We start from the raw sequence: 14,359 nt of genomic DNA, 5'->3' as shown, positions 1-14,359 counted from the left end.
GCATGAAATGTTGTCTAAAACAAAAAAGAATGATGCATTTTATGGCTGGATCTGTTTTTATCACTTTCTGAATTGGACGTTGAAAATGAGCTTATCTCAGCCAGCAGAGAGGTCAAATCACAGTAATGCAAACTCAGTCAGAGACATAGATTTTCACTTGCAACTTGCTTTAACATGTTTAACAGTGCATGAAAAGTTGTGTAAAACAAAAAAGAATGATGCATTTTATAGCTGGATCTGGTTTTATCACTTTCTGAATTGGACGTTGAAATTGAGCTTATCTCAGCCAGCAGAGAGGTCAAATCACAGTAATGCAAACTCAGTCAGAGACATAGATTTTCACTTGCAACTTGCTTTAACATGTTTAACAGTGCATGAAATGTTGTCTAAAGCAAAAAAGAATGATGCATTTTATAGCTGGATCTGGTTTTATTACATTCTGAATTGGACGTTGAAAATGAGCTTATCTCAGCCAGCAGAGAGGTCAAATCACAGTAATGCAAACTCAGTCAGAGACATATATTTTCACTTGCAACTTGCTTTAACATGTTTAACAGTGCATGAAATGTTGTTTAAAACAAAAAAGAATTATGCATTTTATGGCTGGATCTGGTTTTATTACATTCTGAATTGGACGTTGAAAATGAGCTTATCTCAGCCAGCAGAGAGGTCAAATCACAGTAATGCAAAGTCAGTCAGAGACATATGTTTTCTCTTGCAACTTGCTTTAACATGTTTAACAGTGCATGAAATGTTGTCTAAAACAAAAAAGAATGATGCATTTTATGTCCGGATCTATTTTTATCACTTTCTGAATTGGACGTTGAAAATGAGCTTATCTCAGCCAGCAAAGAGGTCAAATCACAGTAATGCAAACTCAGTCAGGGACATATGTTTTCTCTTGCAACTTGCTTTAACATGTTTAACAGTGCATGAAATGTTGTCTAAAACAAAAAAGAAATGCATTTTATAGCTGGATCTGGTTTTATTACATTCTGAATTGGACGTTGAAAATGAGCTTATCTCAGCCAGCAGAGAGGTCAAATCACAGTAATGCAAACTCAGTCAGAGACATAGATTTTCACTTGCAACTTGCTTTAACATATTTAACAGTGCATGAAATGTTGTCTAAAACAAAAAAGAATGATCCATATTATGGCTGGATCTGTTTTTATCACTTTTTGAAATGGACGTTGAAAATGAGCTTATCTCAGCCAGCAGAGAGGTCAAATCACAGTAATGCAAACTCAGTCAGAGACATAGATTTTCACTTGCAACTTGTTTTAACATGTTTAACAGTGCATGAAATGTTGTCTAAAACAAAAAAGAATGATGCATTTTATAGCTGGATCTGGTTTTATTACATTCTGAATTGGACGTTGAAAATTAGCTTATCTCAGCCAGCAGAGAGGTCAAATCACAGTAATGCAAACTCAGTCAGAGACATAGATTTTCACTTGCAACTTGCTTTAACATGTTTAACAGTGCATGAAATGTTGTCTAAAACAAAAAAGAATGATGCATTTTATGTCTGGATCTGGTTTTATTACATTCTAAATTGGACGTTGAAAATGAGCTTATCTCAGCCAGCAGAGAGGTCAAATCACAGTAATGCAAACTCAGTCAGAGACATAGATTTTCACTTGCAACTTGCTTTAACATGTTTAACAGTGCATGAAATGTTGTCTAAAACAAAAAAGAATGATGCATTTTATGTCTGGATCTGGTTTTATTACATTCTGAATTGGACGTTGAAAATGAGATTATCTCAGCCAGCAGAGAGGTCAAATCACAGTAATGCAAACTCAGTCAGAGACATAGATTTTCACTTGCAACTTGCTTTAACATGTTTAACAGTGCATGAAATGTTGTCTAAAACAAAAAAGAATGATGCATTTTATAGCTGGATCTGGTTTTATTACATTCTGAATTGGACGTTGAAAATGAGCTTATCTCAGCCAGCAGAGAGGTCAAATGACAGTAATGCAAACTCAGTCAGAGACATAGATTTTCACTTGCAACTTGCTTTAACATGTTTAACAGTGCATGAAATGTTGTCTAAAACAAAAAAGAATGATCCATGTTATGGCTGGATCTGTTTTTATCATTTTCTGAAATGGACGTTGAAAATGAGCTTATCTCAGCCAGCAGAGAGGTCAAATCACAGTAATGCAAACTCAGTCAGGGACATAGATTTTCACTTGCAACTTGCTTTAACATGTTTAACAGTGCATGAAATGTTGTCTAAAACAAAAAAGAATGATGCATTTTGTAGCTGGATCTGGTTTTATTACATTCTGAATTGGACGTAGAAAATGAGCTTATCTCAGCCAGCAGAGAGGTCAAATCACAGTAATGCAAACTCAGTCAGAGACATATATTTTCACTTGCAACTTGCTTTAACATGTTTAACAGTGCATGAAATGTTGTCTAAAACAAAAAAGAATGATGCATTTTATGGCTGGATCTGGTTTTATTACATTCTGAATTGGACGTTGAAAATGAGCTTATCTCAGCCAGCAGAGAGGTCAAATCACAGTAATGCAAACTCAGTCAGAGACATATGTTTTCTCTTGCAACTTGCTTTAACATGTTTAACAGTGCATGAAATGTTGTCTAAAACAAAAAAGAATGATGCATTTTATAGCTGGATCTGGTTTTATTACATTCTGAATTGGACGTTGAAAATGAGCTTATCTCAGCCAGCAGAGAGGTCAAATCACAGTAATGCAAACTCAGTCAGAGACATAGATTTTCACTTGCAACTTGCTTTAACATGTTTAACAGTGCATGAAATGTTGTCTAAAACAAAAAAGAAATGCATTTTATAGCTGGATCTGGTTTTATTACATTCTGAATTGGACGTTGAAAATGAGCTTATCTCAGCCAGCAGAGAGGTCAAATCACAGTAATGCAAACTCAGTCAGAGACATAGATTTTCACTTGCAACTTGCTTTAACATATTTAACAGTGCATGAAATGTTGTCTAAAACAAAAAAGAATGATCCATATTATGGCTGGATCTGTTTTTATCACTTTTTGAAATGGACGTTGAAAATGAGCTTATCTCAGCCAGCAGAGAGGTCAAATCACAGTAATGCAAACTCAGTCAGAGACATAGATTTTCACTTCCAACTTGTTTTAACATGTTTAACAGTGCATGAAATGTTGTCTAAAACAAAAAAGAATGATGCATTTTATAGCTGGATCTGGTTTTATTACATTCTGAATTGGACGTTGAAAATGAGCTTATCTCAGCCAGCAGAGAGGTCAAATCACAGTAATGCAAACTCAGTCAGAGACATAGATTTTCACTTGCAACTTGCTTTAACATGTTTAACAGTGCATGAAATGTTGTCTAAAACAAAAAAGAATGATGCATTTTATAGCTGGATCTGGTTTTATTACATTCTGAATTGGACGTTGAAAATGAGCTTATCTCAGCCAGCAGAGAGGTCAAATCACAGTAATGCAAACTCAGTCAGAGACATAGATTTTCACTTGCAACTTGCTTTAACATGTTTAACAGTGCATGAAATGTTGTCTAAAACAAAAAAGAATGATGCATTTTATGTCTGGATCTGGTTTTATTACATTCTAAATTGGACGTTGAAAATGAGCTTATCTCAGCCAGCAGAGAGGTCAAATCACAGTAATGCAAACTCAGTCAGAGACATATATTTTCACTTGCAACTTGCTTTAACATGTTTAACAGTGCATAAAATGTTGTCTAAAACAAAAAAGAATGATGCATTTTATGGCTGGATCTGGTTTTATTACATTCTGAATTGGACGTTGAAAATGAGCTTATCTCAGCCAGCAGAGAGGTCAAATCACAGTAATGCAAACTCAGTCAGAGACATAGATTTTCACTTGCAACTTGCTTTAACATGTTTAACAGTGCATGAAATGTTGTCTAAAACAAAAAAGAATGATGCATTTTATGGCTGGATCTGTTTTTATCACTTTCTGAATTGGACGTTGAAAATGAGCTTATCTCAGCCAGCAGAGAGGTCAAATCACAGTAATGCAAACTCAGTCAGAGACATATATTTTCACTTGCAACTTGCTTTAACATGTTTAACAGTGCATGAAATGTTGTCTAAAACAAAAAAGAATGATGCATTTTATGGCTGGATCTGGTTTTATTACATTCTGAATTGGACGTTGAAAATGAGCTTATCTCAGCCAGCAGAGAGGTCAAATCACAGTAATGCAAACTCAGTCAGAGACATATGTTTTCTCTTGCAACTTGCTTTAACATGTTTAACAGTGCATGAAATGTTGTCTAAAACAAAAAAGAATGATGCATTTTATGTCCGGATCTATTTTTATCACTTTCTGAATTGGACGTTGAAAATGAGCTTATCTCAGCCAGCAGAGAGGTCAAATCACAGTAATGCAAACTCAGTCAGAGACATAGATTTTCACTGGCAACTTGCTTTAACATGTTTAACAGTGCATGAAAAGTTGTCTAAAACAAAAAAGAATGATGCATTTTATAGCTGGATCTGGTTTTATCACTTTCTGAATTGGACGTTGAAAATGAGCTTATCTCAGCCAGCAGAGAGGTCAAATCACAGTAATGCAAACTCAGTCAGAGACATAGATTTTCACTTGCAACTTGCTTTAACATGTTTAACAGTGCATGAAATGTTGTCTAAAACAAAAAAGAATGATGCATTTTATAGCTGGATCTGGTTTTATTACATTCTGAATTGGACGTTGAAAATGAGCTTATCTCAGCCAGCAGAGAGGTCAAATCACAGTAATGCAAACTCAGTCAGAGACATATGTTTTCTCTTGTAACTTGCTTTAACATGTTTAACAGTGCATGAAATGTTGTCTAAAACAAAAAAGAATGATGCATTTTATGTCCGGATCCATTTTTATCACTTTCTGAATTGGACGTTGAAAATGAGCTTATCTCAGCCAGCAGAGAGGTCAAATCACAGTAATGCAAACTCAGTCAGAGACATAGATTTTCACTGGCAACTTGCTTTAACATGTTTAACAGTGCATGAAAAGTTGTCTAAAACAAAAAAGAATGATGCATTTTATAGCTGGATCTGGTTTTATCACTTTCTGAAATGGACGTTGAAGATGAGCTTATCTCAGCCAGCAGAGAGGTCAAATCACAGTAATGCAAACTCAGTCAGAGACATAGATTTTCACTTGCAACTTGCTTTAACATGTTTAACAGTGCATGAAATGTTGTCTAAAACAAAAAAGAATGATGCATTTTATGGCTGGATCTGTTTTTATCACTTTCTGAATTGGACGTTGAAAATGAGCTTATCTCAGCCAGCAGAGAGGTCAAATCACAGTAATGCAAACTCAGTCAGAGACATATATTTTCACTTGCAACTTGCTTTAACATGTTTAACAGTGCATGAAATGTTGTCTAAAACAAAAAAGAATGATGCATTTTATGGCTGGATCTGGTTTTATTACATTCTGAATTGGACGTTGAAAATGAGCTTATCTCAGCCAGCAGAGAGGTCAAATCACAGTAATGCAAACTCAGTCAGAGACATATGTTTTCTCTTGCAACTTGCTTTAACATGTTTAACAGTGCATGAAATGTTGTCTAAAACAAAAAAGAATGATGCATTTTATGTCCGGATCTATTTTTATCACTTTCTGAATTGGACGTTGAAAATGAGCTTATCTCAGCCAGCAGAGAGGTCAAATCACAGTAATGCAAACTCAGTCAGAGACATAGATTTTCACTGGCAACTTGCTTTAACATGTTTAACAGTGCATGAAAAGTTGTCTAAAACAAAAAAGAATGATGCATTTTATAGCTGGATCTGGTTTTATCACTTTCTGAAATGGACGTTGAAGATGAGCTTATCTCAGCCAGCAGAGAGGTCAAATCACAGTAATGCAAACTCAGTCAGAGACATAGATTTTCACTTGCAACTTGCTTTAACATGTTTAACAGTGCATGAAATGTTGTCTAAAACAAAAAAGAATGATGCATTTTATGGCTGGATCTGTTTTTATCACTTTCTGAATTGGACGTTGAAAATGAGCTTATCTCAGCCAGCAGAGAGGTCAAATCACAGTAATGCAAACTCAGTCAGAGACATATATTTTCACTTGCAACTTGCTTTAACATGTTTAACAGTGCATGAAATGTTGTCTAAAACAAAAAAGAATGATGCATTTTATGGCTGGATCTGGTTTTATTACATTCTGAATTGGACGTTGAAAATGAGCTTATCTCAGCCAGCAGAGAGGTCAAATCACAGTAATGCAAACTCAGTCAGAGACATATGTTTTCTCTTGCAACTTGCTTTAACATGTTTAACAGTGCATGAAATGTTGTCTAAAACAAAAAAGAATGATGCATTTTATGTCCGGATCTATTTTTATCACTTTCTGAATTGGACGTTGAAAATGAGCTTATCTCAGCCAGCAGAGAGGTCAAATCACAGTAATGCAAACTCAGTCAGAGACATAGATTTTCACTGGCAACTTGCTTTAACATGTTTAACAGTGCATGAAAAGTTGTCTAAAACAAAAAAGAATGATGCATTTTATAGCTGGATCTGGTTTTATCACTTTCTGAATTGGACGTTGAAAATGAGCTTATCTCAGCCAGCAGAGAGGTCAAACCACAGTAATGCAAACTCAGTCAGAGACATAGATTTTCACTTGCAACTTGCTTTAACATGTTTAACAGTGCATGAAATGTTGTCTAAAACAAAAAAGAATGATGCATTTTATAGCTGGATCTGGTTTTATTACATTCTGAATTGGACGTTGAAAATGAGCTTATCTCAGCCAGCAGAGAGGTCAAATCACAGTAATGCAAACTCAGTCAGAGACATATGTTTTCACTTGCAACTTGCTTTAACATGTTTAACAGTGCATGAAATGTTGTCTAAAACAAAAAAGAATGATGCATTTTATGGCTGGATCTGTTTTTATCACTTTCTGAATTGGACGTTGAAAATGAGCTTATCTCAGCCAGCAGAGAGGTCAAATCACAGTAATGCAAACTCAGTCAGAGACATATGTTTTCTCTTGCAACTTGCTTTAACATGTTTAACAGTGCATGAAATGTTGTCTAAAACAAAAAAGAATGATGCATTTTATGTCCGGATCTATTTTTATCACTTTCTGAATTGGACGTTGAAAATGAGCTTATCTCAGCCAGCAGAGAGGTCAAATCACAGTAATGCAAACTCAGTCAGAGACATAGATTTTCACTGGCAACTTGCTTTAACATGTTTAACAGTGCATGAAAAGTTGTCTAAAACAAAAAAGAATGATGCATTTTATAGCTGGATCTGGTTTTATCACTTTCTGAATTGGACGTTGAAAATGAGCTTATCTCAGCCAGCAGAGAGGTCAAATCACAGTAATGCAAACTCAGTCAGAGACATAGATTTTCACTTGCAACTTGCTTTAACATGTTTAACAGTGCATGAAATGTTGTCTAAAACAAAAAAGAATGATGCATTTTATAGCTGGATCTGTTTTTATCACTTTCTGAATTGGACGTTGAAAATGAGCTTATCTCAGCCAGCAGAACGGTCAAATCACAGTAATGCAAACTCAGTCAGAGACATATATTTTCACTTGCAACTTGCTTTAACATGTTTAACAGTGCATGAAATGTTGTCTAAAACAAAAAAGAATGATGCATTTTATGGCTGGATCTGGTTTTATTACATTCTGAATTGGACGTTGAAAATGAGCTTATCTCAGCCAGCAGAGAGGTCAAATCACAGTAATGCAAACTCAGTCAGAGACATATGTTTTCTCTTGCAACTTGCTTTAACATGTTTAACAGTGCATGAAATGTTGTCTAAAACAAAAAAGAATGATGCATTTTATGTCCGGATCTATTTTTATCACTTTCTGAATTGGACGTTGAAAATGAGCTTATCTCAGCCAGCAGAGAGGTCAAATCACAGTAATGCAAACTCAGTCAGAGACATAGATTTTCACTGGCAACTTGCTTTAACATGTTTAACAGTGCATGAAAAGTTGTCTAAAACAAAAAAGAATGATGCATTTTATAGCTGGATCTGGTTTTATCACTTTCTGAATTGGACGTTGAAAATGAGCTTATCTCAGCCAGCAGAGAGGTCAAATCACAGTAATGCAAACTCAGTCAGAGACATAGATTTTCACTTGCAACTTGCTTTAACATGTTTAACAGTGCATGAAATGTTGTCTAAAACAAAAAAGAATGATGCATTTTATAGCTGGATCTGTTTTTATCACTTTCTGAATTGGACGTTGAAAATGAGCTTATCTCAGCCAGCAGAACGGTCAAATCACAGTAATGCAAACTCAGTCAGAGACATATATTTTCACTTGCAACTTGCTTTAACATGTTTAACAGTGCATGAAATGTTGTCTAAAACAAAAAAGAATGATGCATTTTATGGCTGGATCTGGTTTTATTACATTCTGAATTGGACGTTGAAAATGAGCTTATCTCAGCCAGCAGAGAGGTCAAATCACAGTAATGCAAACTCAGTCAGAGACATATGTTTTCTCTTGCAACTTGCTTTAACATGTTTAACAGTGCATGAAATGTTGTCTAAAACAAAAAAGAATGATGCATTTTATGTCCGGATCTATTTTTATCACTTTCTGAATTGGACGTTGAAAATGAGCTTATCTCAGCCAGCAGAGAGGTCAAATCACAGTAATGCAAACTCAGTCAGAGACATAGATTTTCACTGGCAACTTGCTTTAACATGTTTAACAGTGCATGAAAAGTTGTCTAAAACAAAAAAGAATGATGCATTTTATAGCTGGATCTGGTTTTATCACTTTCTGAATTGGACGTTGAAAATGAGCTTATCTCAGCCAGCAGAGAGGTCAAATCACAGTAATGCAAACTCAGTCAGAGACATAGATTTTCACTTGCAACTTGCTTTAACATGTTTAACAGTGCATGAAATGTTGTCTAAAACAAAAAAGAATGATGCATTTTATAGCTGGATCTGGTTTTATTACATTCTGAATTGGACGTTGAAAATGAGCTTATCTCAGCCAGCAGAGAGGTCAAATCACAGTAATGCAAACTCAGTCAGAGACATATGTTTTCTCTTGTAACTTGCTTTAACATGTTTAACAGTGCATGAAATGTTGTCTAAAACAAAAAAGAATGATGCATTTTATGTCCGGATCTATTTTTATCACTTTCTGAATTGGACGTTGAAAATGAGCTTATCTCAGCCAGCAGAGAGGTCAAATCACAGTAATGCAAACTCAGTCAGAGACATAGATTTTCACTTGCAACTTGCTTTAACATGTTTAACAGTGCATGAAATGTTGTCTAAAACAAAAAAGAATGATGCATTTTATGGCTGGATCTGGTTTTATTACATTCTGAATTGGACGTTGAAAATGAGCTTATCTCAGCCAGCAGAGAGGTCAAATCACAGTAATGCAAACTCAGTCAGAGACATATGTTTTCTCTTGCAACTTGCTTTAACATGTTTAACAGTGCATGAAATGTTGTCTAAAACAAAAAAGAATGATGCATTTTATGTCCGGATCTATTTTTATCACTTTCTGAATTGGACGTTGAAAATGAGCTTATCTCAGCCAGCAGAGAGGTCAAATCACAGTAATGCAAACTCAGTCAGAGACATAGATTTTCTCTTGCAACTTGCTTTAACATGTTTAACAGTGCATGAAATGTTGTCTAAAACAAAAAAGAATGATGCATTTTATGTCCGGATCTATTTTTATCACTTTCTGAATTGGACGTTGAAAATGAGCTTATCTCAGCCAGCAAAGAGGTCAAATCACAGTAATGCAAACTCAGTCAGGGACATATGTTTTCTCTTGCAACTTGCTTTAACATGTTTAACAGTGCATGAAATGTTGTCTAAAACAAAAAAGAAATGCATTTTATAGCTGGATCTGGTTTTATTACATTCTGAATTGGACGTTGAAAATGAGCTTATCTCAGCCAGCAGAGAGGTCAAATGACAGTAATGCAAACTCAGTCAGAGACATAGATTTTCACTTGCAACTTGCTTTAACATATTTAACAGTGCATGAAATGTTGTCTAAAACAAAAAAGAATGATCCATATTATGGCTGGATCTGTTTTTATCACTTTTTGAAATGGACGTTGAAAATGAGCTTATCTCAGCCAGCAGAGAGGTCAAATCACAGTAATGCAAACTCAGTCAGAGACATAGATTTTCACTTGCAACTTGTTTTAACATGTTTAACAGTGCATGAAATGTTGTCTAACACAAAAAAGAATGATGCATTTTATAGCTGGATCTGGTTTTATTACATTCTAAATTGGACGTTGAAAATGAGCTTATCTCAGCCAGCAGAGAGGTCAAATCACAGTAATGCAAACTCAGTCAGAGACATAGATTTTCACTTGCAACTTGCTTTAACATGTTTAACAGTGCATGAAATGTTGTCTAAAACAAAAAAGAATGATGCATTTTATGTCTGGATCTGGTTTTATTACATTCTGAATTGGACGTTGAAAATGAGATTATCTCAGCCAGCAGAGAGGTCAAATCACAGTAATGCAAACTCAGTCAGAGACATAGATTTTCACTTGCAACTTGCTTTAACATGTTTAACAGTGCATGAAATGTTGTCTAAAACAAAAAAGAATGATGCATTTTATAGCTGGATCTGGTTTTATTACATTCTGAATTGGACGTTGAAAATGAGCTTATCTCAGCCAGCAGAGAGGTCAAATGACAGTAATGCAAACTCAGTCAGAGACATAGATTTTCACTTGCAACTTGCTTTAACATGTTTAACAGTGCATGAAATGTTGTCTAAAACAAAAAAGAATGATCCATGTTATGGCTGGATCTGTTTTTATCATTTTCTGAAATGGACGTTGAAAATGAGCTTATCTCAGCCAGCAGAGAGGTCAAATCACAGTCATGCAAACTCAGTCAGGGACATAGATTTTCACTTGCAACTTGCTTTAACATGTTTAACAGTGCATGAAATGTTGTCTAAAACAGAAAAGAATGATGCATTTTGTAGCTGGATCTGGTTTTATTACATTCTGAATTGGACGTTGAAAATGAGCTTATCTCAGCCAGCAGAGAGGTCAAATCACAGTAATGCAAACTCAGTCAGAGACATAGATTTTCACTTGCAACTTGCTTTAACATGTTTAACAGTGCATGAAATGTTGTCTAAAACAAAAAAGAATGATGCATTTTATAGCTGGATCTGGTTTTATTACATTCTGAATTGGACGTTGAAAATGAGCTTATCTCAGCCAGCAGAGAGGTCAAATCACAGTAATGCAAACTCAGTCAGAGACATATGTTTTCTCTTGTAACTTGCTTTAACATGTTTAACAGTGCATGAAATGTTGTCTAAAACAAAAAAGAATGATGCATTTTATGTCCGGATCTATTTTTATCACTTTCTGAATTGGACGTTGAAAATGAGCTTATCTCAGCCAGCAGAGAGGTCAAATCACAGTAATGCAAACTCAGTCAGAGACATAGATTTTCACTTGCAACTTGCTTTAACATGTTTAACAGTGCATGAAATGTTGTCTAAAACAAAAAAGAATGATGCATTTTATGGCTGGATCTGGTTTTATTACATTCTGAATTGGACGTTGAAAATGAGCTTATCTCAGCCAGCAGAGAGGTCAAATCACAGTAATGCAAACTCAGTCAGAGACATATGTTTTCTCTTGCAACTTGCTTTAACATGTTTAACAGTGCATGAAATGTTGTCTAAAACAAAAAAGAATGATGCATTTTATGTCCGGATCTATTTTTATCACTTTCTGAATTGGACGTTGAAAATGAGCTTATCTCAGCCAGCAGAGAGGTCAAATCACAGTAATGCAAACTCAGTCAGAGACATAGATTTTCTCTTGCAACTTGCTTTAACATGTTTAACAGTGCATGAAATGTTGTCTAAAACAAAAAAGAATGATGCATTTTATGTCCGGATCTATTTTTATCACTTTCTGAATTGGACGTTGAAAATGAGCTTATCTCAGCCAGCAAAGAGGTCAAATCACAGTAATGCAAACTCAGTCAGGGACATATGTTTTCTCTTGCAACTTGCTTTAACATGTTTAACAGTGTATGAAATGTTGTCTAAAACAAAAAAGAAATGCATTTTATAGCTGGATCTGGTTTTATTACATTCTGAATTGGACGTTGAAAATGAGCTTATCTCAGCCAGCAGAGAGGTCAAATCACAGTAATGCAAACTCAGTCAGAGACATAGATTTTCACTTGCAACTTGCTTTAACATATTTAACAGTGCATGAAATGTTGTCTAAAACAAAAAAGAATGATCCATATTATGGCTGGATCTGTTTTTATCACTTTTTGAAATGGACGTTGAAAATGAGCTTATCTCAGCCAGCAGAGAGGTCAAATCACAGTAATGCAAACTCAGTCAGAGACATAGATTTTCACTTGCAACTTGTTTTAACATGTTTAACAGTGCATGAAATGTTGTCTAACACAAAAAAGAATGATGCATTTTATAGCTGGATCTGGTTTTATTACATTCTAAATTGGACGTTGAAAATGAGCTTATCTCAGCCAGCAGAGAGGTCAAATCACAGTAATGCAAACTCAGTCAGAGACATAGATTTTCACTTGCAACTTGCTTTAACATGTTTAACAGTGCATGAAATGTTGTCTAAAACAAAAAAGAATGATGCATTTTATGTCTGGATCTGGTTTTATTACATTCTGAATTGGACGTTGAAAATGAGATTATCTCAGCCAGCAGAGAGGTCAAATCACAGTAATGCAAACTCAGTCAGAGACATAGATTTTCACTTGCAACTTGCTTTAACATGTTTAACAGTGCATGAAATGTTGTCTAAAACAAAAAAGAATGATGCATTTTATAGCTGGATCTGGTTTTATTACATTCTGAATTGGACGTTGAAAATGAGCTTATCTCAGCCAGCAGAGAGGTCAAATGACAGTAATGCAAACTCAGTCAGAGACATAGATTTTCACTTGCAACTTGCTTTAACATGTTTAACAGTGCATGAAATGTTGTCTAAAACAAAAAAGAATGATCCATGTTATGGCTGGATCTGTTTTTATCATTTTCTGAAATGGACGTTGAAAATGAGCTTATCTCAGCCAGCAGAGAGGTCAAATCACAGTCATGCAAACTCAGTCAGGGACATAGATTTTCACTTGCAACTTGCTTTAACATGTTTAACAGTGCATGAAATGTTGTCTAAAACAGAAAAGAATGATGCATTTTGTAGCTGGATCTGGTTTTATTACATTCTGAATTGGACGTTGAAAATGAGCTTATCTCAGCCAGCAGAGAGGTCAAATCACAGTAATGCAAACTCAGTCAGAGACATATATTTTCACTTGCAACTTGCTTTAACATGTTTAACAGTGCATGAAATGTTGTCTAAAACAAAAAAGAATGATGCATTTTATGGCTGGATCTGGTTTTATTACATTCTGAATTGGACGTTGAAAATGAGCTTATCTCAGCCAGCAGAGAGGTCAAATCACAGTAATGCAAACTCAGTCAGAGACATATGTTTTCTCTTGCAACTTGCTTTAACATGTTTAACAGTGCATGAAATGTTGTCTAAAACAAAAAAGAATGATGCATTTTATAGCTGGATCTGGTTTTATTACATTCTGAATTGGACGTTGAAAATGAGCTTATCTCAGCCAGCAGAGAGGTCAAATCACAGTAATGCAAACTCAGTCAGAGACATAGATTTTCACTTGCAACTTGCTTTAACATGTTTAACAGTGCATGAAATGTTGTCTAAAACAAAAAAGAAATGCATTTTATAGCTGGATCTGGTTTTATTACATTCTGAATTGGACGTTGAAAATGAGCTTATCTCAGCCAGCAGAGAGGTCAAATCACAGTAATGCAAACTCAGTCAGAGACATAGATTTTCACTTGCAACTTGCTTTAACATATTTAACAGTGCATGAAATGTTGTCTAAAACAAAAAAGAATGATCCATATTATGGCTGGATCTGTTTTTATCACTTTTTGAAATGGACGTTGAAAATGAGCTTATCTCAGCCAGCAGAGAGGTCAAATCACAGTAATGCAAACTCAGTCAGAGACATAGATTTTCACTTGCAACTTGTTTTAACATGTTTAACAGTGCATGAAATGTTGTCTAAAACAAAAAAGAATGATGCATTTTATAGCTGGATCTGGTTTTATTACATTCTGAATTGGACGTTGAAAATGAGCTTATCTCAGCCAGCAGAGAGGTCAAATCACAGTAATGCAAACTCAGTCAGAGACATATATTTTCACTTGCAACTTGCTTTAACATGTTTAACAGTGCATGAAATGTTGTCTAAAACAAAAAAGAATGATGCATTTTATAGCT

The 14,359-nt window shown here is 35.0% G+C and overlaps 1 long non-coding RNA gene across 1 annotated transcript; it reads left to right on the top strand.

Annotated features, from left to right (window-relative positions):
* Window positions 1–8,418: 8,418 nt before the first annotated feature.
* On the top strand, window positions 8,419–12,100 carry LOC148679683 (uncharacterized). The gene is made up of 3 exons (XR_015944717.1): window positions 8,419–9,073; window positions 9,260–9,711; window positions 11,014–12,100. It is a non-coding gene; the product is annotated as an uncharacterized LOC148679683 (long non-coding RNA).
* The last annotated feature ends 2,259 nt before the right edge of the window (window positions 12,101–14,359 follow it).

This window comes from Danio rerio, chromosome 7 (genome assembly GCF_052040795.2).
Source record: "Danio rerio strain M-AB ecotype USA chromosome 7, GRCz13ab, whole genome shotgun sequence".
NCBI lineage: Eukaryota > Metazoa > Chordata > Actinopteri > Cypriniformes > Danionidae > Danio > Danio rerio.
The sequence above is the reverse complement of the archived record's forward strand: the minus strand, read 5'-3'. Positions and strand labels throughout refer to the sequence as shown.